The sequence below is a fragment of the Coffea arabica genome, chromosome 1c (genome assembly GCF_036785885.1).
Source record: "Coffea arabica cultivar ET-39 chromosome 1c, Coffea Arabica ET-39 HiFi, whole genome shotgun sequence".
In the NCBI taxonomy this organism is placed as follows: Eukaryota; Viridiplantae; Streptophyta; class Magnoliopsida; order Gentianales; family Rubiaceae; genus Coffea; species Coffea arabica.
Window position 1 is genome coordinate 18343464 of NC_092310.1, and position 23607 is coordinate 18367070.

The window sequence follows — 23607 nt, forward strand, 5'->3', positions numbered from 1 at the left end:
TAAGGCAAGGTTACTATCAATTGAGGATTTTGGAAAAGGACATACCTAAGACTGCTTTTAACTCGAGGTATGGGCACTTCGAGTTTGCAGTAATGCCTTTTGGGTTAACCAATGCACCTGCCGCTTTCATGGATTTAATGCATAGGGTTTTTAAGCCTTACTTGGATCAATTTGTGGTGATCTTCATTGATAACATTTTGGTGTATTCTAAGAATGTGAAAGATCATGAGAAACATTTGAGAATTGTTTTACAAATCCTGAGGGAACATCAGTTATATGCTAAGTTTAGCAAGTGTGAATTCTGGCTAAAAGAAGTGACTTTTCTAGGGAATATAATTTCTAAGGATAGGATTAAAGTGGATCCAGCTAAAGTGGAAGCTGTTTCGAAATGGAAACGACCGGAAAACCCAACGGAAGTTTGGAGTTTTATAGGACTGGCAGGGTATTACTGGAGATTCATCCAGGATTTTTCGAAAATTGCTGGACCTAAGACTGAGTTGACCAAGAAAAATGGAAAATTTATTTGGAGTCCTAAGTGTGAAGGAAGTTTTCAGGAGTTGAAAAGACGGTTGACTAGAGCGCCTGTTCTAGCTCTACCAAATGGACAGGATAGTTTTGTGGTTTACACAGATGCTTCTAAGGAAGGTTTAGGATGTGTTTTGATGCAAAATGATAAGGTGATAGCTTATGCCTCTAGAAAATTGAAACCGCATGAAGGAAATTATCCGACCCATGATTTGGAGTTAGCGGCTGTGGTCTTTGCTTTGAAGAAATGGAGGCATTATTTGTACGGAGTAACATTTGAGGTTTTTACAGATCACAAAAGCCTTAAGTACTTATTTTCTCAGAAGGAGCTAAATTTGAGGCAACGTAGATGGATGGAAATTCTAGAAGATTATGACTGCACGATTAAGTACCACCCTGGAAAGGCCAATGTAGTGGCCGATGCTTTGAGCCGTCAGGTACAAATGGCTGGATTGATGGTTAAGGAATTTCAGTTGTTGGAGGAAGTTAGCTATTGGAATCCTCGGTTAGAACCAAGGAAAGTAATTTTGGGAAACATTGTGATAACCTCCACTTTATTGGGACGTATTAAGGAATCTCAGGAAAAGGACCCTGAAATGCGAAAGTTGGTGGAGAAAGTCAAGATGGGAGACCAGACCGATTTCACTTTGGGATCAGATGGAATATTGAGATTTCGAAATCGGGTGGTTATGCCAAAGGATGAAGGGCTTAGAAAAGAAATTTTGGAAGAGGCACACCGATCAAAGTTTACAGTACATCCAGGAGGGAATAAAATGTACCAAGACTTGAAAAATCTATATTGGTGGAAAAATATGAAGAAGGAAATTGCCCAATTTGTTCAGACATGCTTGGTTTGTCAACAGGTTAAAGCCGAACATCAGAAACCATCTGGGCTTTTGCAACCTCTAGAAATACCTGAGTGGAAATGGGAAAACATTACCATGGATTTTGTATCAGGCTTACCAAGGACACAGAGAGGCCATGATGCCATTTGGGTGATAGTAGATAGATTGACTAAATCGGCTCATTTTCTGCCGATTAATATGAAATATCCATTGGAGAAGTTGGCCAGGTTGTACTTGGATGAGATCATCAGACTACATGGTATACCTGTGAGTATTGTGTCAGATAGGGATCCAAGATTTGTTTCGAGATTTTGGCAAAAGAAGCAAGAAGTGTTGGGGACTAAGTTAAACTTTAGCACCACCTATCATCCCCAGACTGATGGACAATCTGAAAGAACAATTCAAACTCTTGAGGACATGTTGAGGACTTGCGTACTGGATTTTGGAGAGAATTGGAGTAAGTTTTTGACGTTAGTGGAATTTGCCTACAATAATAGTTTTCACTCTTCTATTCAGATGGCCCCGTATGAAGCACTTTATGGTCGGAAGTGTAGATCCCCAATTTGTTGGGACGAAATAGGTGAACGGAAAATTTTAGACCCGACAACCGTATCTTGGATTGAGGAGGCTAATGAAAAGGTGAAATTGGTATGGCAAAGAATTCAAACCGCTCAGAGTAGACAAAAAAGTTATGCCGACAATCGGAGGAAGGATTTGGAGTTCACTGTTCGAGATATGGTATTTCTCAAGATTACGCCTTTAAAAGCAAGTTTGATGTCCGGAAAAGGGAAGAAACTACAACCAAGGTTTGTAGGGCCTTATAAGATTATTCAGCGAGTTGGGAATGTAGCCTATAAGCTGGAATTACCACCGAGCTTATCTCGTATTCATAACGTGTTTCATGTGTCCATGCTTAAGAAATATCATCCAGACTCCTCTCATGTTTTACAACCGGAGAATATTGAGATCGATGAAACCCTGACCTATGAAGAGAGACCGGTAAAACTTCTGGATCGAAAAGTGAAGGAATTGAGGAACAAGCAGATACCACTAGTGAAAGTTTTATGGAAGAACCATGGAGTAGAGGAGGCAACATGGGAAGTTGAAGAGACAATCAGAGAGAAGTATCCAGACTTGTTCATCAACCAAGGTAAATTTCGAGAACGAAATTTTCTTAAGGGGGAGAGGATGTGAGAATTCGCAAAAACTATTATTTATGCCTAATTTAGGGCTTAATAAATTATTTAATTAGATTTTATTTCCAAGGAATATTTTCTAGTCTTATTAGACCTAAATACATGGTAATATAAATTCGTTATATTTTTAAAATGATTCGTTTCGAAAATTAATTTCCTAGAGCGCGTTTAGTAAAAATAGTGAATAGTACTTGGAGATTTTATCCGCGTAATAGCACAATAAGCTTGGAATATTGGAGACTTATACTATGGTCCTAAAATAGGTAATCTTATGAATAAAAACTCAAGTGATAGTTAATAGCGCAATCGTTATAAGAATTTCTCGGAAGTTTCGCGTTATAGCGTTAAATTTGACGGTACGCGTTTTCACACGCGCGACTTCAATTGAGGGACTTTAGACCCTTATTTCGGGACAATTAAGAGTGGATAATATTTACATGAATATATATGCCTTGGAGGTTTAGTGCACTAGTGAACCAAACGCGCGAGAAAATCGAGTCGTAATCGCACCAAACGGCCCCTAATGAGAGTTGACTTTTGGGTGAATTACCACCACTTATTTCACCTTCTCTTGGAAGCTAAAGGAAATCATATTTCCCTCCACCTTCTCTCTCCTCATTGCCGACCAGCTCCCTCCTCTCTCTACCTCATTTGCAACAAAATTTCTGCTCACTAATCTCACTCAAAACCACCCCAAATCATCTCCAAATTTAACCAAACTTGCACCACACCTAGCTTGACACTTGAGGATCATTTTGAGCTGCAAACAAGGGCTGAAAATCACGGTTTTTCTGGGGTAATAGAGGGCCGAAAATTCTGCTGAACATCAACCCAAAGTAAGTGATGATCCACTCTTGAAAACTTGAAGTTTGGAAGCTATCTTACCTTGTTAAGTTCATGCATGCATTTGGTTAACTTGTGTATGGTGTAAAAATGTGATAGTGGGCTCTTGGAATTTCCACACTTGGGTTGTTGTTGCTGATGTGATGATTGATGGTGATTATATTGTTGGTTTAGTGGTTATAATGATGCATTAGTGGTGGGTAATTAGTAGAAACTTCATTGGGTGTAAGAAGCAAAAATTTCCGATTTTGCCCCTGCCATGTTCGGCCATTTCCAGGCCAATTTTTAATGGTTTAATGGCTTGAATTGGATTTTTATAGGATGTATTAGATGTGTGAAAAATTTCATTGGAAAATATTGAGGTTTTATTGAGCAAATGAATTTTTCTTGAGAAACTAGCAATCTGGAAAACTGTTCGCGTATGATTCTGACCAGTGGTAGTATTTTGGCTATAACTCTGTCCTCGGATGTTGAAATCATGTGCCGTTGGTGGCGTTGGAAACTAGACATTCCTGGCTTTAATTTGGTATATAATAAACGTTCTGATTATTTGTGAACAAGCCGAACCAAATGTTTTAAGTTCGCTGTCCTGTTGCTCTGTTCGTCTGGAATGAAGTGTTCAGGCAGCAACTTGATGCCCGATTTTGAACCCGATTGGTGCCAAATTTGGTAACGATTTCTTCTGTGATATTTTAGTCCTATGAATGTATTTTCCAACGGCGTAAGCCATGCTCGATTTCGAGTTATATTTACTGAATTGTGACCAAAACAAGTGGACTGCTCTGTTTTGGAAAAACCCTAATGTTGGACTGGTTTGGAACAAGATATTGGAGTGAACTTGTTAATTGATGTTCTTGATACTAAACACTTACCAAAGGCATTATGGATGTTTCTTAGGCCTTTATTTCACAAATGAACCATGATTTGGATAGTTTGCTTGATTAAACGTTTTGAAATGGGTAATGAAAGTCTCAAGGCAGATTACCTTATAATTTTCCTGAACTTTGGCTGACTAATTAACTATCTTACCGAAGGTATTTTTCCCTGAAATTTGATAGAGTGGTACCTTTCATATGGGAGTAAAATACTGCCAATTTTGGTGCCAATCCAAGTTCATTTCGATACCTAATTAAATCTCTAATGTTGGAGGTTCAAATCTGGAAATTCTTCTCTAGTCTTGAATTTCCCTATCTTCGGGCTACCGTATCTCGGTACTCGAAACTCCAATTCTTGATCCGCTTGTTTTGTTATACACCTCACTTGCAACACTAATTGAGCTGCAAATTTCAGAGGCCAGTTTGCAACGTGTGAATCGTGCCGAATTTCCAAAGTTGGCCGAAATCCAACTTAATTCTGCCATAAAAACCAACCGTGTCTTCAAGCTCATTTTTGACCACTTTTCACTTCGATTCATGGAAAAGTGTCTTCTAGGAACTTATAGTACTTTCTCAGAGGTTTCCAACGGTATAAAGTTTTCCAATTCTCGACTTATACCGAGCGAGTTACGATTTTTTCAAAGATTCATCATAAAACTGAAAATTTTCCAATCTCAAAGAAATAGAGTTTTTTTTCAAGAACTCTTTATTCTTTTAATATTCTTAAACGTTTTACTCACGATTTTCATGATAAAAACTCAAATAATATTGTACATAATAAAAGGCGAGTTGAACCTCGATTTACGTGTAATTGAGGTTCCTTTCTCGAAATAATCCTTAGATTGTACTAGTGTACAATCTTCTTGATAAGTGGGTTAATTGTGTGATTATCCACTGTTAATTGCCAGGCGCACAAGGAGACCTTCAAGAGGATCTCACAGTGGACACTTGAACTCCCAGAAAATAATTCTTATTGAATTGCTCGGTGAATGTCAAGTGTGTGAATTTTGATACTTGCTTATTGTGGTATTTGTTGGAAGTTTTAAAAATAAGGGCGGGTGCGTACTTTATCGCACTCGTTCTAATTTCAAATGAATGAATGAAATGTATTGAATGAATGAATGAAATGCAATGTTATGTCATGAATGCTTGCGTCGCTGGAGTGAACCTCCTCGACTTTCAAATGAATGGGGGACGCCCAAACTCATAGGCCGTCCTTAGACTTGAGCCAGCAATGGGCTTGGTCGGGGATTTGGGCGAGCCATGAGATACATATAAGCTCGACCTAATAAGAGGTCTTGCTTGGCATACTCGTCGAGTATCGCCTTATACTAGACTTGTGGGCCCTTGGGGTGTACGGTGGACGGAGGGAAGTAAGTGGTGATCTACGGAAATGGAAATACCGACCCAGTTGACAGGAGGGTCAATGCGGGAAGGTATACGAATGACATCGGCAGATCGAGTGGAACTTAGCTCCTGAGAGCTACTATATCCTTGACTTGTTTCTGATTACTTTTCCTGTTTGAATGATTGATTATTGAAAAGACATGGTTTTAGTTATTAAATTTGGGATTGTTATTTGACAAAGTGCTTGCATGTGTGTTCTTGGCCTCACGAGCGTTTAGCTCACCCTATAGTTTTGTTTTCCTTAACAGGACCGAATCTTGGAGAAATATGAAGGAACCATCCGTTGTACTTTTGTTAAGACTCCTGTTATATATTTTGACTAGGCCCTGGTTTGGGTTGTACTTTTGGAAATTGTAAACTTGAAAAGTTTGGGGCCTTGATGTGTACTTTGAATTTAAGTCGTTTCATGATTACCCGATGTACTGGTGATACATTAAGTGACTTGTTAAGCTTGAACGCTTCCGCATTATTGTATTCATGTTGCTCTCATCGAAGTGTTTAGTTCGGTTTTAAATTGAATGGAATTGCTTGAGTCCTGGCGAGAGCTGGGCAGGCGTCCGCGGATACCCTTTGGTCCGCCTTAGGGAGATGTGGGGCGTCACAAACTTGCTCGGCAAGAAACCTTATTTTAAGTAAAATAGTTTTTAGTGATAAATTTTGCATGTACCGTAACTTTAAAGAAATCTTTCAAAGTATCTTTCTAGCCCTGATATCAAGTGGTTTGTCGGCTTATTTCAAGAAAATAATGCTAGTTACTTTTTTTAAGGAAAAGTATCTCCAGGAAAACTATAAGAAACATTTTTCTCTACTTTTGTCAAACTTCAATGTGAGAACCCGTAATTTTTCCATTTTCTAGGTTTTATTATATTTCTAGGTTTTCTTATCTTCAATGGTTTGTTTTCTGCACTTTCTGTATCCGGAAAATTTTCTAGATAATTTTTATGAGTAAATATAGTTTTTAGATGATTTTTCTAATATCGAATAGATTTTGAGAAATGAAGAGTTTGGGACCCACTAGTGCGAAAAGTTCGGAAAAATTCGGCCAACTAGATTAAGTTTTGAATACTGGAATTAATTTACCGGGTGTTAAGAGATAAGTAGAGGGTGTTAAGTGGATTGATACAAGAGAGACAAGGTTGGTGACCATTTATTAAAAGGTGACAAGTGTCACCATTTGAGTGGTCCAACCTTAAGACCACTATTCATGGTCTTACCAATTGACTTAAATATCTTAAAATTCACCAAAAATCCCTCATTCTTCTTTTCCTTTTGGCCGAACCTCTTCCTACAAGAAAAGAAAGAAAAGCTTCCAAGTTTCTTGCTCCAATCTTGCCCAATCTCACAAACTAACCGTTTAATCTTGAATTCCTTCCATAAAACCTCTTCAAGTAGTGTTTGTGAGTTGTTGTGTGAAGTTATTTGGAAAGTTAAGGTGATCAATAGCTCTCTCTCTCTTGTTTTTAAGGTAAGTTGTGAAGAACTACCCTCCTCCTTTAATTGATGCTTAAATCATGCTTAGTGGTAGTATAAGATGCAAGTTTATGGATTAATTCTTAATTTGTGGTTGAAATGATGAAATTTTATTATTTTTGGGGATTTTTCTGTTTTCATATAAGCATGATTGTGTGGCTATATATGATGATTGGAAATGGTATATAATGATTCTAGAAGGTGGAAAAAGTGGAAGATTGCAAGTAATTTCTGTTTTGGAAGAAAATTGAAAAACCTAGGGTTCATGAAGGAACATTCTGCCCGAATTTATAGCTCCTAGTTAGAGGCCGAATTGGCCTTGGCTTAAAACATGAAAGTTGTAGGGAATGACATTTTAGAGTGCCTACAAAATTTCAGGTCAATCGAAGTAGTGTAGAATGAGATAAGTCGAAATTACTATTGTTGTTCTGGTTTTACCCGAATGTAAGAATTGTGCCTGTAATTGGTTGTTTTGGCTGGAATTGCTTCCGAATTGGTTGTTGAGGCCTTCTGATGAAATTTATCCCTGTTTCTTAGCTTTCAGCTGGTTTTGGAATTTCTGGATTTGGACTTGGAGAGCTTGAGTTATGATGTTTCCGCTAGAATGCGTTTTGGTGAATCTGTTTTACGTTTTTGATGTAGTATCTTGCATTTTTGACCTGTTTGCACTCAAAACTGGGTTGACTGACCTTCTGTGATGTTGTAGCCCTGACTTTTAGCTTCGAGATTGTAATGACCCCACCTCCCCCTAAGGCGTACCAGAGGGTTCAGCGGGCCGCCTGCCCAACTCTCGCCGGGACTCAGTCGTTCGCTACAGTCCTCAATTAAAAATTGAAATAAATCACAAGAATAAATAGGGCATTGATCCAAACTTAAAGTGGAACTTATATACATTGCCAACCCAAAAGAGAATATAAACATCAAATATACAAGGGTTCTCAATCCTTCATACGTCCAGCCCGTGCCAAGCACTAGGCGAGAACCACTACAAAAGAAACAAAAGAAACAAAACTAGATTGGCTAGTCTATCTCAAGCTCACGTCCTCGCTCGTCTTCCCCTGTAAGGAAAACAAAACTAAAGGAATGAGCTAAAAATCCAGTGAGGTTCCGAACACATAATCAGATAATCAATCCAATACATTAAACATGGAGTATCAATAATTCAAGAAGCATTTACAATGGAAAGCGATAGTAACACATTCATTAAAAGGATACGGCTCACAAGGAGCAATTCGTTATTTCGTTCATTCGTTCTCCTGACATTTCCCCTTATTCCTCCAATCATTTGAAAATGCATTTTTCGTTTATCAATAAACCCTCGTTCGTTCGTTCGTTCATTCATTCATTCATTCATTCACCCCCGTCCTGGCCGTCGGCCAGTCTCCACCAACCTACAGGGTAATACTCGAGTATACCAAACGTTCACCCAAGTCCCTAATCGCCCGACCGAGTCCGCTTCTGGCTCGAGATGACCGGTAACAAGGGGCAATGGCCAGTTCAGCCCAAAAGGCTTACATTCATGCGCAAGTAACATTTCAATCATTAAATCCTTGAAAATTGCACAGTTATTTAGGTCGAGTGCGATAAAGTACACACTCGCCTAGAAAGCTCGTTTTGGAAATCATTAAAAGCACTTAACACATTAGCAAATGATAACAACAAGCCATAGAATCAAATAAGGAACACTCACCTAGAAATGTAAAATATCGTACAAAATATCCTTCCGGATATTACCCTTAATCACCAATGAAACCTAAGGTTGAACAAGAGAACATATTATAGTTTATCGAGCAAAACATTTAAGGGAAACAAAGAAACCCGACTAATTAAGAGTAAAACGTGTAAAGATGACTTTCAAGTAAAAAGAGGGTTGTTTGAACCCAAGGATGAAAAATCATGTTTTAAAATGGAAAACCGGTCATGGTATTGGTCTAACAAAAGTATACAAGTTCAAATAGAAAAACCTAGGCCTCGGGCGAAAATTTGGGCAGCACGCCCTTTGTGTTTACCTAATTTTCCAGCCATTTTGGCTTCATTATTTTTCCTCAACCACAACCCAACATCACACATAAGCAATTCAAGTCAAGAGCCGTTCCATAGGCTCACAATATCATAAGAATAAGAAATACAGTAATAACAAGTGCAGAAATTCAATTTAGCAAAAGACAGATTTGACGTATGAAAGCGGAAATAACTTATCTGAGGCTACGCTTATCAGATGAAGACACAACCTATGCCGTTTCGAAGCTAAGACTCAGGGGTACAATGTTCATGAAGGTCACTTGGTCCAGTTTCTAATGTAACTTGGTCAAATTCTCGAATTACTAAACCAGAAACCAATTCGTCGGCTGTTTAAACGCAGAACACGGTAATGGACATAACTCAGAGTACACAAGTCCGAATCAGGTGTTCTTAGAGGCATTTGAAAGCTAATTCAGAATGCTACAACTTTCATGTTTTGGCAAAACACTAAATCAGAATGGATCCTAGTAAAAAAAAAACGGGATAAACTGGACTTAACTGATCACACGGACTGCTTAGGAAATACTTAAAATAGTAAGGGTATTTTGGACGTTTCATGTCCTACGTTGCTCCGATTAAGCTGAAATTTTGTAGGCACCTATAACATGCTATTATCTACAACTTTTCTTCTTTAAACTAAGACCAATTCGGCCTCTAACACACAGATACAAATTCGGACAGAATGTTGGGCAAATTTTCCAGATTCTGGAATTTTGAGTTTCTAGTGCAACTTTCCTTAATTTCTTGGTCTAATCCCTACCACAACACTTTATAACACCTCAATTGCAACATATAAGCATCATACAACAAATTGGGCAGAATTTCCCCAAACCCTAGTTCATGAAATAAAAAGGGGAAAACTACTAAAACATGATAATCATCCATGATTCCACCACAAAATCAAGTTGCTAAGCTTAATTTCACAAGATTGAAAGTAAAACTTGGAGAGATAAGCTCTCTTACCTTGACTAGAGGTCACTAAGAGTAGCCCAAGCTTTCTCCTTCAAAAACTCACCACAACTCACTAACTAGTCACTCAAGAACAAGTTTAATCGGTTTATTTTGTTTGATTTCTTCCTAAGTTGTTGGATTGAAGATTAAATGAAATGTTTTCCTTTGGTGTTTTCCCTCTTCTCTCTCTCGGCCAGCAGCAGCAGAAATAAGGGGTAAAATGCTGAATTTTGGTGCTTAAATGGATGATAATTGTCTTGGGTCAAGAAGCCTTAAGGTGGCGACAAGTGTCGCCACCACCACCTTTCTTTCTTTTCTCTTTCTCTTGTTATTTCCTAGCCTCACATTCGGTCAAGCTTGTTGCCAAGAGAGAAAATATTTTGCTCAAGTTCAATAAATTTGTTTGGTAAGGAAAAATGGTGGTCAAGCAGTGCGTTCAATCGGTAGTGCGCGGGACCCGCCGGTTCGTGCCGTTTTTCTTAAAAACTCACGTACTAGGGTTTTTACTTCCCATTCACTAACCTTATATCATTGCCACTAGTCACATATTATTTCTCACTTAAAAGTCACTTTTAATCCCCAAATTAATTCTTACTCTGTACCGAAAATTCATCCGGCGGAAAATCGCGAAAACCCTAATTTCGCTCCAAACTTGAAACCGAAGCGTAAAACCCTATTTTCTAGGTTTATCTACACTTAATGTGAAATATTTGGGTAGTGACCTTTGATAAATACTAATTTTCAAATAAAAGGGTATTTTTGAGGAAAAATACAAGGAATTTGCGAGTCCTCACAGAGATGGTGGGTCTTGCACCCTCATCCGATAATCGTAGTGAAATTGGTGCCATTACCGCAAAACGAGGACAAAAACTGTTTTTGTTCAGGGCCAAAGCTAATTGTATTTCCGAATTTTCTGGTTTCCTTTAATGTTTGTGTATGCTTAGGGAACCCTGTTTTGGTAGTATATAGAATTGGTTTATGACTTGTAATCGAGTCTTATTGTGCTCATTTGAATAGTTTAGGGCTTGACTTTCATATCCGATTATTTCCTAGCTAAATTTTGTACTTGAATGCCATTAAGCCTAGTGAACGGCTTTTGGGAATGAGATTATTTTTGTACGAGATGTTGGGACTGATTTGAGGACATAATGAAGCCATGATGGCTGGAAAATAGGTAAAAACAAGGGATATGCTGCCGAAATTTTTCTTGAAGGCTAGTTGGATTTACTTGTGATTTGAACGAAGGGCTTTTGGGTTGTTTGAGCCTAGGTCTTCATGTTACCTTTTCGTTACCAAAAATCATGTTTTGCACCTTGCTTTAGTAATTATTTGGCGAGGCATACGACTGGTAGTCGAGCCTCACATGTGCATTCTATATACTCAATTTTGAAAGTGGAACCTTCAATTGTTTTCCTTGGATTATTTTAGGGTTTATTGGTGATTAAAACTCTCTTTTGGGAGGTATCTACACTGACCCTGGTGAGTGTACTACTCACTTGTGTGTTACTATATGGCTAAGAATGTAAATTGCTTGAAGTGAATTGAATGTGACTTGATTGAAGTGAAAGTGTACTTTATCACTCTCACTTATATGCCTTATATCATTGTTGTCATGTTATTGGAATGTTACATGAAATGAAAGTACTTGACTTGGTGTCGATCGGACGAGTATCCAACGACTACAAATGTTATCATTGAGCTCAACCCCATTGGTAGTTGATTGAATCGAGCCGGCAAGGGTTTGGTCGTGACAATTAATGAGTCTTGGGTAAAGTTATAAGGAATCTTGTTGTGACAGCCCCACCTTCCCCCAAGGCGAACCAAAGGGGTTAGCGGACAGCCTGCCCAGCTCTCGCCAGGACTAACGAATCAGTATACGTCCATCTAATACGTTCCGGAACATACCAAAGCGCGCAAACAAGCCAAAATCACAAAATAAAAAAAAATGAAAATCGAAGCCGATGATGAACAGTACCGGCCACGTCAAAATCCGGAGTTCAACCAAACATCAATCCAACATATATACATTGAAATTTAACATTTACAACCAAATGGCATGCCACAAAAACCATTCATCATGAATATACATATTCGGTTTGCCAATCCAAAAGAAAGTGAACCCAATACACATTAGGGTTTCATTCAAAGAGCTATTCAAAAGATACATATACAAGAGCTCAATTTGGCAACCGACAAGTATGAACTTTTCCCCAAAAGTGATCATTTTCCTGTAAGGAAAACAAATGGAACGGAGTGAGCTAAAGCTCAGTGAGTTACTACCACATAAGCATCTAAAATCACATAAGCGTAACCGTTCAGTTCAAGTATGCAAATAAGAAGTAAATCAAATCAGTGAAAGGATACGGGCGGCTCTCAAGAGCCCATTTCCTCGCTTATATTCTTGATCCAACCTCATTGACCCTCCGTCAATGTTAAAAGTACCAAACCGTAGACCTCACTTTACTTCCATTCCTTCCACCCAACATACCCCAACCGGGCCCGCACTCCAAGCAGTAACTTTAGGTGATACTCGAGTACATCGGAACCAAGGGTCTCATTACCACAACATTCCCATTTCAGTCCCCGTGGCTAGTCAATTTTCACGACCAAGCCCTCGCTGGCTCGATTCAAGTGACTACCAACGGGGTCGAGCTCAGTAATACAGTAGGGCCGTTGGATACTCGTCCAACCGACACCCAAACAATATCTCATGAATGGAATCCAATAACTCATATAGCAAGTACAGTAATACAGTGAAACGGTAAACAGTCATTAACAGGAATAAAAGGAATGAGGGCGGTCAAGTACACCCTCACCCTAATCATTTCCAATAGCCAAACAAGCCTTCAAGGCATCACAATCACATATAGCAAAGCCACATTATAAACATCCAAGTGAGTAGTATACTCACCACTCACGTAGGTGAGGTTTCATGCACCGCCGTCCAAAGTACGTCGTGCACTAACGTCACGCCCTAGAACACGTAAACAAATACCATGAGACTCGACAACGAGTCATAAAGTCATGCCAAACACAACCCCAATAGGGTTTCATATGCATATATAAGCATGATAGCAAACCAGAAAATCAGGAAATGTAACTATATTAGCCCTAACAACAAAACAGTTTTGGCCTCCTTATGCGGTAATGGAACAAAATGCGTTACGCTTATCGGATGAGGGTGTAAGACCCACCATCTCGAAGCTAAAAGACAGGGCTACAACAATGTAGAAGGTCACTCAGTCCAAATCCTAGCACAACTAGGTCAAAAATGCAGAATACCAAACCAGAACCGTAATTACAGGTTTATAAATCATACTATGCTGTAATTAGTCCAACTCAGTCTATACAGGTCCAAATGCATTGATTCCAAAGGCATACGGTAGCCAAGACATCCAGCTACATTTCATCAGAAGACACCAACATCCAAATCCAAAGCAATTCCAGTCAAAACAAACGATTACAAGCGCAGTTCGCACATTCTGATCAACCCAGAACAGCAACAGTAAAATCGACATATCTCACTCTACACTGCTCCAAATGACCTGAAATTGTACAGGCACCTCAAACACATCAATACCTACAACTTTAATGTTTTAAGCAAAGGCCAATTCGGCCTCTAACCATATGATACAAAACCAGACAGAAAAGGGGGTTATGAAACCGTAACTTCCTCAAATTCCTTCCAAACCCAAAATTGGTTGCAATTACCAATCATTTACACCTACTAGAGTCATTACCCCTCATTACCAACCATCATAAATAACCACAACATCATGATCACATTAAACCAGAAAATTCATCGATAAAATAAAAACTTCACCAATTCATCTCAAACCAAGAAATAAACCACAAATTTCAGCACTTTAGCCACCACTAGGCACAAATTAAGCATCATTAGGTGTAGGAGGAAGTTCAAGCACCACTTACCTAGTAAACAAGAGAAAAGGAGTTGTAGAACACCTTAACTTCCTTGAACACTTCCACAAAAACACTTACTATCACCAAAGGAAGGGATTTTATGGAGTAGAAACTAATTTATGTGATTGGTTTTGGAAGATTGAGCTAAATGGAAGCTAAAATGTTGAAGAGTTTCTTTCTTCTTTGCTCAAGAGAGAACCGGCCATGGAGGAGAAGAAAAGAGTGAATTTTAGTGATTTTTTTTTGGAGATATTTAACTCAATGGTAAAAAGTCAAAAAGGGTGAATAGTGTCCAACAAAGTCCAACCAAGGATATAGTGACACTTGGCACTTCATAAATGCATCTTTATCACTTGGTTCCTTCTCACATCAATCAAATCACCTTCTCTACTTATCTCTTAACACCCGATAAATTTCACACAGTATCCGGAATTTAACCTAATTGGCCGAATTTTTTCGAACTTTTCGCACTAGTGGGTCCCACGTCCATTATATACTCTTAATTTTTCAAAAACTCTCCAATACTAGAAAAATCATCTAAAAACTATAATTACTCATAAAATTTACCAGGAGAATTTTCCTAAGCCAGAAAATGCAAAAATTATGCCTTTAAATGGGAAAAACCCTAAGAAAATTATTAGGGATTTACGGGTTCTCACACTCTCTCCCCCTTAAAAGAATTTCGTCCTCGAAATTTCTCACCTTAATTCCCGAAAAGGTTTGGATACTTCTTTCGCATTTCCTCTTCCACTTCCCAGGTAGCTTCCTCTACCCCATGGTTCCTCCATAGCACTTTCACTAGCGGAATCCGCTTGTTTCTGAGCTCTTTGACTTTCCGATCGAGCACTTGGACCGGTTTCTCTTCATAGGCAAGCGATTCGTCTACTTTAATCTCCTCCGGTTGTAAGACATGGGATGGGTCGGGATGATATTTCTTTAGCATGGAGACGTGAAACACATCGTGGATTCGAGAGAGACTGGACGGCAGTTCTAATCGATAGGCGACCGCTCCTACCCTCTGCAGGATCTTGTAGGGTCCGACGTACCGCGGTTGAAGTTTCTTCCCTTTGCCCGCTGTGATACTTCGTAAAGGTGTAACTTTTAGAAACACGTGGTCTCCAACTTCAAATTTCAATTCTTTTCTTCGATTATCCGCGTAGCTCTTTTGTCGGCTTTGAGCTGTTTGGATTCGTTGCCGTATCAACTTGACCTTCTCTTGAGCCTCTTCCATCCATGGAATAGTTGCTGGGTCTAGTGCTTTCTTTTCGCCAACTTCATCCTAGTAAATCGGCGACCGCCACTTGCGTCCGTAGAGGGCTTCGTACGGAGCCATTTGAATCGACGAATGGAAGCTGTTGTTGTACGCAAACTCTACTAAGGTCATGTGCTGACCCCAGTTGCCTCCAAAGTCCAGAATGCACGTTCGTAGCATGTCCTCGAGAGTTTGAATTGTCCATTCTGACTGGCCATCCGTCTGAGGATGATAGTCGTGCTCAAATTGAGTTTAGTCCCCAGGGTTTCTTGAAACTTCTGCCAAAATCGAGATACGAACCGTGGATCCCGGTCGGAGACGATGCTCACAGGAACACTGTGTAGTCTTACTATCTCATCCATGTACAGTCGGGCCAACTTGTCCATTGAATACTTCATGTTCACCGGCAAGAAATGGGCCGATTTGGTTAATCGATCCACGATCACCCAAACGGCATCATGTCCTCTTTGCGTCCTCGGTAAACCTGAAACGAAGTCCATTGTGATGTTTTCTCACTTCCACTCGGGTATCTCCAAGGGTTGTAACAGACCCGATGGTTTTTGATGCTCTGCTTTCACTTGTTGGCAAATAAGACATTTCTGCACGTACTGAGCTATTTCCCTCTTCATATTGTCCCACCAATAGGTTCCTTTCAGGTCCTGATACATCTTGCTGCTGCCCGGATGGATTGTATACTTAGACCGATGAGCTTCCTCCAGAATCTCTGCTTTCAACAACTCATCCTTTGGTACCACTATTCGGTTTCGATACTTCAAAATGCCCTCTGGACTCAAAGTGAAGTCCATAGTTTCTCCCTTTTCCACTTTCTCTCTCCACTTCCGTACCATCAAATCTTCGCCTTGCGCCCCTTTTACGCATTCCAGTAGAGCGGAGGTCACTCTAACATTGCCAAATATCACCTTATGGCTCCCAAGACAGGGTCTCCACTCGCACACGGATTCTAATAAATCCCACTCCTTAATCATCAACCCTGCTACTTGCACCTTACGACTCAAGGCATCAGCTACCACATTTGCCTTTCCCGGATGGTAATTGATTGTGCAGTCGTAATCTTCCAGGAATTCCATCCACCTTCGTTGCCTCATGTTCAATTCCTTCTGGGAGAAAAGGTACCTAAGACTTTTGTAATCCGAATACACTTCGAAGGTTACCCCATATAGGTAATGCCTCCACTTTTTCAGTGCAAAGACAACTGCAGCTAGTTCCAGATCGTGAGTCGGGTAGTTTTGCTCGTGAAGCTTCAATTTCCTAGAGGCGAAAGAAATCACATTCCGGTTCTGCATCAATACGCACCCCAGGCCTTCTCGCGACGCGTCTGCATATACCGCGAACCCGTCCACTCCATTTGGCAAAACATGTACTTGAATTTGTTACTTGCACTTGTTATGAGATCGTTTGGAAGTGTGTCCAACGATCTTCCTGTTAAACTTGAGCTCAACCTCATGGGGAGTTTAATTAAATCGAGCCAGCAATGGTTTGGTCGAGATAATTGACAATCCATGGGTACCTGTTCCTGGAGAATCTTTGGATATTGAGACTCTTGATTCTGGTATACTCGAGTATTACCATTCCTGTTCCTGTTTGGCGTTCGGGCCCGGTACAGGGTATGTTTGGTGAACGGGATTTTGGCGTTAAAGTGGTGTTCTATTGGACTGGTTTCTTTATTTGAACATTGATGGAGGGTCAACGAGACTGGATCAAGTATTGCAACGGGGATTTGGCTCCTGAGAGCCACCTGTATCCTTTACCTTATGGTGTTTATTTATTTCTCGTATTTGACGTGCATATGTGCCTTAAGAGAAATTTCTTATGAGTTCTACTGTTTATATTTTTGGTACCTCATTGAGCGTCTAGCTCACCCCGTTCTATTATCCTTGTTTTCCTTACAGGGAACCATCTTTTGCACCAATGATCATTTTGAAGAATGTAGTGAGCTTGTATAAATACCCCTTTTGTATAGCTCCTTGGAAGATGGAAAACCCTAAATGTACCTTGATCCAAATATTTTCCTTTTGATTGGTAAATTTCAAATATATGTGTATAAAACTGTTTACCCATGCTCATGTATCCTATTTGGTTTGGAAATGTTTTTCTCTTGAGCTATATCACATTATCTGTATTTGATTAGAGTCTGGCTGGATGGTGATGTGGCAGTCACTATTTGTTTGCGGTTCCGATTTTAGTCTTCATTTTCGCTTTGAAATTTTGAATCGTGTAAGTGCGCTATTTTACTTCGGTACGTCTTAGATCGTGTATAACTGTCTTTGTAGTCCTGGCGAGAGCTGCGCAGGCAGTCTGTTAACCCTTTGGTACGCCTTAGGGGAAAGTGGGGCTGTCACAGGTGGTATCAAAACTGTTCCGCATGGTCTCTGCGAGGAGTGAGTTTGGGGTTAAGTGGTGTTGTGGTCTCGACCATATGAATGAGCGTAAGGGACTAAGTACTCTTTTGAGCATAAGCTATGAATCACGATGTGTTATAGGTTTCAAAACATTATTCTGGTACTTGGAGACTATAGATACGTATGTCAGGTAGGAATTACAATTGTAGATGATTTACTCTTGGGATTGGCTAGCTCGAGTGGTGAATTATCTTATTTTGGATTCTTGTGCCTGAATACGAAGAGAGGAGAGCCTAGGTTAGAAATGACTTGGGCGAACTAGAATTTGATTCTACGGGACTTCATGCGATGTGTTAGGGTATCATTGAGAATGATTGACCCTGCCTAAGATATAAATTGTGTTATTCTCATAGATTGTGGACGGAGCCTAGAGAGATGAAGCTTTTAGTTAGCTGTTTTTAGCCTAGCTTTGTATATTGTCTTTTGGGAAGGACCTTTTTCTTTATGGGATTAGTTTTGTATGTACTTGACTGATTGCTTCTGTATGACTGTTTGAAACAGTTACGTGTTCTATGTATAAATGTTTTGTGTGTATACATGTCTTATGTGGTGTTACTTTTGGTTACTTGCTCATGTTTATATGCTTATGCCCATATGCCTCTTTTACTTTTTATGTGTGCTTCGACCTAGATTGACTTAAAACCATGGAGGGCACTTGTAGTGGTCGAGGTCTTGGCCGTGGTAGTAAACATCTCACGACTGAAGGGGATACTAGGGAAACCATGGCCGAACTGAACCCTGAACCCCAAATTGATCCCAACGTTCAGTAGCCGCTGCTATTCAGTGGATGACTGATCTTCTCGCACAGGTCGTGCAACAACAGGGCCACAACCCTAATCAACCTATCGGTAATCCTGGAAACCCTGGAAATTATGTAAAGAGTGAGGATCGAGCTCTCGAAAGGTTCCAAAAGTTCTCCCCACCGAAGTTCCTGGGAGGGCCTGATGCTGATGTGGCCGAACAGTGGCTAGAAAAGATGATAGACATTTTTGCTGCTCTACATTATTCTGAAGAGAGGTAGGTTACTTTTGCGGTATTTCAATTGGAAGGAGCCGCTCATTCTTGGTGGAATATTATTCGAACTAAGTGGGAGAGAGAACAGACACCGAGAACGTGGGTGAACTTCATGAGGGAGTTCAATGCTAAGTATTTTTTGCCATTGGTCCAGGAGAAGAAGGAAGATGAGTTCATTAGGCTTTGCCAGGGAATTCAAACTGTCGTCGAATATGAGAGCCAATTCACCAGGTTGTCTAAATTTGCTCCCGAACTAATTGTGACTGAGCAAAGGCGAATAAGGCATTTTGTCTAGGGATTAAATATTGAGATTCAGAAAGACCTGGCTGTAGCCCAACTCAGTACCTTTAGTGATGCTATGGAAAAACCAACGAGTTGAAAATGCAAGATTACAAGTCAAGGACTTCCAAACCAAGAAAAGGGGATTTTCTGGAAGTAGTTCGGAGCAAGGGAATAAAAGTACGCCTCCTAAGATTGGAAGGGAAAACGGAGGAGTACAACTACCGGGGATATCAAGTGGTGCATCACCGAGAGGCTCAGTCTCCGCTTCCCGTGGTTCCTGCGGGTACTGTGGGAAGCCAAATCACACGGAGGATGTCTGCTGGAAGAAAGGAAGAAAATGTCTGCATTGGGGAAGTTCAGATCATCAAATTGCTAATTGCCCAGGCCTACCTCGAGAAGGGAGTAGAAACCGACAGCCAACCACGACCAACCCTCACCAGTCGAAGGGGGAAAAGAATGGACCAAAGGTGTCAGCTCGGGTGTATTCCTTAGAGCAACATCAAGCCCTTGACCCGTATGAGGACGTGGAAGGTAAGATTCTGGTATTCCACCACTTGACCACTAGAATGGTGTATAAGAATTATAATTTGGGAAGGAAGAAGAAGCTATACCAAAGAATTCAATGAGCCTGGCTAGTGAAAGGGTACAGATGTTTAATTTGACTGTGAGAATGGAAGCAGTAAAATTTTTGTATCCCGGAGAAAGTGATGATAAGGAATTTCGAGGACGAAATTCTTTTAAGGGGGAGAGAGTGTGAGAACCCGAAAATTTTCTTAATTTCTAGGCATTATTTTAATTCTTTATGCACGTTTTCTATATATTTTGTTATTATAGTAAATTTTATAGATATTTCATAAGTAAATATAGTTTTTAAATCATTTTTCTAGTAAAAGTTAGTTCATGCGATATTTGAAGTGTGTATTGGACGTGGGACCCGCTAGTGCGTTGAGTGCGGTTAATTCGGTCAATTAGGTTAAGTTTTGCATTAAGGGATTCATTTACCATGTGTTAGGAGATAATTGGAGGTTAGTTAGATTAATTTGTAGGGAGAGACAAAAGGATGAGATCAAGCATAGGAATGGACAAGTGTCAAGTAACTATTGGAGGATGGACTTTGACCTACTATTCATAACCTTTACTAAATACCAAAAAATTGACCAAAATCATCTTTATTTTCCTAGCATCTTGGCCGAATTCTTGAGAAGGAAAATGTGAGACCTCGGTCAGTTCTTAAGTTTGATATTAGGTGATATTCATTATTTGTGCAGTAAAATTTGGGGTTTTAGGGTTAATTAGAAAATCCTAAGTTGGGGTTAGGATTGAAACCCTAGTTTTTGTATTAATCATAAGTTCGAGTGGTGGTTAAAGTCAGTTATGCTAGTGTGTGTTTTAGTGCGGGTAAGTATAGGATTTGATCCATTTTATATAGGTTAAGTGAGTTTAGAAGTTAGGAAAACCCTAAACTAGAAAAAAGTTTATATTGTTATGATTTGTTAGAATTCCAAGTTGGGTTTAAAACCCAAATTTTGCCTATGACAAAAATATTGTTGTTTAGTTGCTTTTATGTGAGTTAAGGTATGATTAAGTATAGGTGATTAAGAAAGGAAAGTGATTAGTGAAGCAATTAAGTGTGATTACATGTTTTGTAGATATATATGTGACTTTTGGGTACACTTTCTGTATATAACCTTTTGTGTACATATATGTATATAGTTGAAAACAATCTTTCTGGGTTCATCTTTTGTGTAACTCTTGTATATGTGCATTTTCATTTGGTATTCTCTACCTTGTTCACATTTTGAATAATAAATGTACATTTTATTGGGATTTATAGACTTTGAATCTAAATAGACTCCGGTGGTCGGGGTAGAGGTAGAGGGCGAGGACGAAGCCCTGAAAGGAAAAATGAACAGGAGCCAGATCAAGTATCTACAGCCATCCGCTAGATGGCTGACCTGTTAGAATGTATGGTTGACCAACAGGGTCAGGGCCATGGGAATACTACAGGAAACCGTGGAAATAATCCAGGCAATCATGAGGGGGTGGACCGTGCCTTAGAACGGTTTCAAAAATTTGCACCTCCAAAATTTATAGGTGGACCTAATCCTGACCTAGCAAAGGGTTAGATGGACCGTATGATGGATATATTTGCCGCACTTGGGTATTCGGAGGAACGACAGATATCTTTTGCTATTTTTCAGTTTGAGGGGGCTGTTCAAGCTTGGTGGAATGTGATTAAAGCCAAGTGAGAGCGAGAACAGACCCCCTGGACATGGGTTAATTTTACACGGGAATTTAATGAAAAATATCTGCCGCCCATTGTGCAAGAGAAACGGGAAGATGATTTTATTCGCTTGTGTCAAGGGGCATCTAGTGTGACGGAGTATGAAACCCAGTTTTCAAAACTCTCTCGCTTTGCCCTAGTTCTGGTGCTAACGGAGCAAAAACGAATCCGCCGCTTCGTTCAAGGTTTAAATGTGGAAATCCAGGAAGCACTAGCGGCCACACAGTTGGACACATTTAGTCAGGCACTAGAAAAGGCACAAAGAATTGAGACTGCTAGGGGACAAGTAAAAGTTTTCCATGACCGAAAAAGAAAACAACCTAGCTCAAGCAACATTGCGACCGGACCAAACTCAAGAAACGAGTCACCTTCTAAGATGAGTAGAGGAACAAATGGTCCACGACCCGTGGGGACTCCAAACCAAGGTAACTTTGGGAGAGGTCAGGTAGGGCAAGGGCCCCAAAGGAGTGCCCAGCGTGGAGGGTCAGGTGTGGGTATTAAACCGACCTGTGGTTTCTGTGGGGGTAATCACACTAACGATAATTGTTGGAAGAATAGTTCAGTACGGAAATGCTTTAAATGTGGTAGCACAGAACATCTGATTGTCCAACGCCCTAAGATGCAAAAAGAGAGACTTAATCCACTGACTGAAGGGACCACAGCTAAGCCGTCAAATGCAGGGGAAAATCGACCCAAAGGACCAGTTAGAGTATATGCAATGGGTCGACAGGAGGTTACTGACCCTTCGGCGGGCATCGAAGGTACGCTCTCTCTTTTCGGCGCGCCGCAAGTGTTTAATGGACCCAGGTGCCACGCATTTCCCTTTGTAAACCCTGCATGTTTGGTTCACGAATAAAGGCATTAATTTTGAGGACAAAATTATTCTAAGTGGGGGTGGTTGTGAGACCCCGGTCAATTCTTAAGTTTGATATTAGGTGATATTCATTATTTGTGCGGTAAAATTTGGGGTTTTAGGGTTAACTAGAAAACCCTAAGTTGGGGTTAGGATTGAAACCCTAGTTTTTGTATTAATCATAAATTCGAGTAGTGGTTAAAGTTAGTTATGCTAGTGTGTGTTTTAGTGCGGGTAAGTATAGGATTTGATCCATTTTATATAGGTTAAGTGAGTTTAGAAGTTAGGAAAACCCTAAACTAGAAAAAAGTTTCTAGTGTTATGATTTGTTAGAATTCTAAGTTGGGTTTAAAACCCTAATTTTGCCTATGACAAAAATATTGTTGTTTAGTTGCTTTTATGTGAGTTAAGGTATGATTAAGTATAGGTGATTAAGAAAGCAAAGTGATTAGTGAAGCAATTAAGTGTGATTACAAGTTTTGAACTAGATTAAGTTTATAACCTATGGAGTTAATTGAAAGCTTTTCAAATGTTTAAGGGCAAGAGTTGATCAAATGCAAAGTTGAAGGTGTAAGGGCTTGAGAGCAAAGTTGAAGCTTTTATGTGATTGGTTGTTAGGAAAATATCTTCCATAAGCTTTGACTATATTATACCATAGGATTTGTAAGATAATCATAAGGCAAAAACAACAAAACAAACCAAAGGAAAAGAAAGAGAGAGAGAGCTGAGAGGGAGAGAAAGAAAAAGAGAGAGAAAAGCTTTTGTTTCTTGCATTTGTTTTCATCAACCCTGAGTTTGGATCTTGGTGGAACAACTTGTGGCTTGAGTTTTGGAAGATCAACCTAAGAAACTTGCAACTAAAAGGTAAGTCATCTCTCTTGGAAGTTAAAGTTTGGTGCTTAAGTCTTGAATCTATGAAAAGTGATGCTTTTGTTGTTTTTATGATCTTATATGATATAGATGGTGATTATATAGAGTTTAATGGTTCATCTTGGTGATATTTTGCTGCTGAAATTTCGGTCAAACCAAGAGAAATTAGGGCTTCTTGTTATAGGTTTTCTTAGTTGATTGGGTTGGTCATTAAACTTGATAATGGAACTTTTGGTGTGATTATCTCATTTGAATGGTGAATTCTTAATAAAATCAGGTATGGTTATGAAACCCTAATATAAATGGAAGTTAGTTTAGCTTGGCTAGGGTTTAGTTGGTTAGGGTTTTTGAAGTGAGTGAAAAACTAATGAAATTGGATTCTAGATTGTTGTTGGTGTTTGGTAATTTTTGTGGTAATTTGGGGAAGAAATTTTGGACCATTGGTAGGTCTTTTAGAATCTGGTATAGGTAGTATTGTTTGGTATGAAATTGGTTAGAAAACTTGTATAAGAATTGTAGCAATGGACCATGTGTTTGCAAAGTTCAAAAACCGACAAAACAGGAAACAGGGCAGTCC

General features: G+C 39.6%; 1 pseudogene; it reads left to right on the top strand.

Annotated features, from left to right (window-relative positions):
• Positions 1-18998, top strand: part of LOC140004789 (uncharacterized) — a 50704-nt pseudogene extending 31706 nt beyond the window's left edge.
• Positions 18999-23607: the final 4609 nt, after the last annotated feature.